The sequence below is a fragment of the Schistocerca serialis genome, chromosome 3, assembly GCF_023864345.2.
Source record: "Schistocerca serialis cubense isolate TAMUIC-IGC-003099 chromosome 3, iqSchSeri2.2, whole genome shotgun sequence".
Taxonomy (NCBI): Eukaryota; Metazoa; Arthropoda; class Insecta; order Orthoptera; family Acrididae; genus Schistocerca; species Schistocerca serialis.
This window is the reverse complement of record NC_064640.1, coordinates 344,741,478-344,744,615: the sequence shown is the minus strand read 5'-3', so window position 1 is coordinate 344,744,615 and position 3,138 is coordinate 344,741,478.

The following is a 3,138-nucleotide window of genomic DNA, read 5'->3' as shown; positions in this document are numbered from 1 at the left end:
TCTGCCAACTGTGCGATGAGAACGAACTTTTTATGACTGAAAACCAAGTTCGTTTTTCTATACAAATTTAAAACAGACATGTAACTGTAAAAATGTGGTGTTTATAACGTGTGCAAGATACCAAGAACATTACTGCTTCCTCTGCTTTTACGATGAATATTACCCCAGCACGTGTAAGTCATAACTGTAAAACAATAAAAGTATCTAATTTTACGGACGGAGTTCTCGTGTACACCTTATAATCCCGTCCGGAAAATTTATTTCCAATCCCAGATTTTCCTTTATTTTTTCTTTTCACTAATTTTATGAAAATATTAATAGATACGATGTATTTAACATTTTTTCGTTTTATTTTCAGTGAAAAATCCGCAGAGAGACTCGACCCCACGACCCTTGGACTAGCATTCTACACTCTTTCCTCGGAGGCAGCTGGTGTCTAGAAACTACGCTAGCATAAATGACTGTAGCCTCGCCAAAAATGCAATTTTCTCTCAGCGTTTGGTCATCTGGAATTTCCACTTTCGTCACTTTTATTTCTGGCTAAGCCCTGCATGTACAATAAATCTGGACGAAATCGGTGATGACGTGTAGGTGCAGTCCCCTTATAAAGGTGCATTTACACCTGTGCGACTTGCGACCAGTCGCTGTGTGTCTGTAGCTTGCCCCTCGCTGATGTAGAGGCGCCAGTGTGAACACAGGTGTGAATGGAATCAGTTCCACGTACATGTTGAGCAACAGACATGCAACATACACGCGCTCCTCTGCTTGCGTGTAGGGCAAGCACAGCGGCACGGTGCCTAGGCGCAAGGTGCACAGGTGTAAATGCACCTTAAAGACGGGACGTGGATTGCACCTCAAGAATACTAGCCCATGCGTCACTGCGTGTATTGAAGAGCTCCATTGTAGCAGGAGACGCCTTCGTTGTTGCGTCACGCGTATTCTGCGCAAGGAAGGTTCAAATGGTTCAAATGGCTCTGAGCACTATGGGACTTAACATCTATGGTCATCAGTCCCCTAGAACTTAGAACTACTTAAACCTAACTAACATAAGGACATCACACAACACCCAGTCATCACGAGGCAGAGAAAATCCCCGACCCCGCCGGGAATCGAACCCGGGAACCCGGGCGTGGGAAGCGAGAACGCTACCACGAGCTGCGGACGCAAGGAAGGTCACTGGCATACCTTCGAAGTGTCTATCATGACATGCTAGCGTCCCATTGACCACTTCCGGTTCAAAAATGGTTCAAATGGCTCTGAGCACTATGGTACTTAACTTCTGAGGTCATCAGTCCCCTAGAACTTAGAACTACTTAAACCTAACTAACCTAAGGACATCACACACATCTATGCCCGAGGCAGGATTCGAACCTGCGACCGTAGCGGTCGCGCAGTTCCAGACTGTAGCGCCTAGAACCGCTGGGCCGCCCCGGCCTGCTGACCACTTCCGAGTTTATGACTTCTTGTGTGCTATTCGCTAACCTCATCGAGACAGATATTACTGTAGGTACTTTATGCGTTGTGTGATACGTAAGTTCAATCTAGGATTAACAACTTTCTCTAAATAACGGCAATTCTTCCCCGTCTAACACCGTAACATTAAAGCGCAGCGACGCCATATACAAATTTTACCATCTGACAGATAACTATGCAATAAGTAAGACACTCCAGCGTTAAACCCTTTCTTCCTTCCTTCTTAAGACAACCTTCTCAACTGTTTGTGTACACGGATGTTACTTCTACTGAACCCACAGAAATGCTGTCACTTTTAAATTCTAATATTTACATAACGTACTTTGATTTGAATGTTCTTCAAGTTATTATAAGTTTTACTCGTCATTTATGGCGTTACACATTTCACAAACAGCACAGTTCTTGTAGCTTTCGTTGTCGTTCCCAAACTGAACAGTGTGTTTTGCTGAGTTTTCTTCATGCCTTGACCAATCAGGCTTTTCCTATCCTGTTAGAGAATGGTGTTGGAGTAATGACTGTCTCTGTAGCTCTGTGCGTGCCTTAACCTCTCTCATTTTACACGCTGCGGTCTGTATAAGTTATGCAGATATATCACTGAATGTTTTTTGTAGCAATAGAACTGAGATACAGAATGTTGACGAAAGCCCGGACGACAGGTCTGCTCGGACGACTGTATGCCTTGGTTACCATTTCACCTTTAAATAAAAGAGTCGTTGACGCAAAGTAAGCCTTATTCCGAAAGGGTGTAATTGTCTTTGCCATTATACTGAAGGTCAAAAGCGCTTACTGCAAAGCTGGTCACCTGGCATACAGTTCGGCATGTCGTCAATACACTGAATGGGTCTAACGGAAAGTAAGTCTCGCGTTCCCTTAGTATGTAAAATAACCGTTCCAAATTAACTATTCAGAACATTTGTTTTTACACATTCGCCATGGTTCAAATGGTTCAAATGGCTCTGAGCACTATGGGACTTAACAACTGTGGTCATCAGTCCCCTATAACTTAGAACTACTTAAACCTAACTAACCTAAGGACATCACACACATCCATGCCCGAGGCAGGATTCGAACCTGCGACCGTAGCAGTCGCACGGATCCGGACTGCGCGCCTAGAACCGCGAGACCACCGCGGCCGGCACATTCGCCATGTAAATGAAACAGTTTTTTTGTGCCAACAGCAGCATTTAGGTTGTAAAACCTGCGTAAAGGTGTTCTTCCATTTCGAGTATGAGCACAATAACATTTAAGTCGCTTCCACAATAAGGTTTTTGCAACCTTTTCTCTAGGATTTGTAGGGGTGACAACGCGCTCGCCGAACGACTTTCTATGACCTGTATTCGACACAAATGATAAAAGGAGCAACTCATGAGAGGGTCTATCAATTGACTAAATGCCGGCAGGTGTGGCCGTGCGGTTCTAGGGGCTTCAGTCTGGAACCGCGTGACCGCTACGGTCGCAGGTTCGAATCCTGCCTCGGTCATGGATGTGTGTGATGTCCTTAGGTTAGTTAGGTTTAAGTAGTTCGAAGTTCTAGGGGACTGATGACCACAGACGTTAAGTCCCATAGTGCTCAGAGAGCCACTTGACTAAATTTGATGTTTCACCGGGCCAAGTGGCGCAGTCGTAAGATACTGGCTTCGTATCCCAGAGGACGGAAATTCCAAT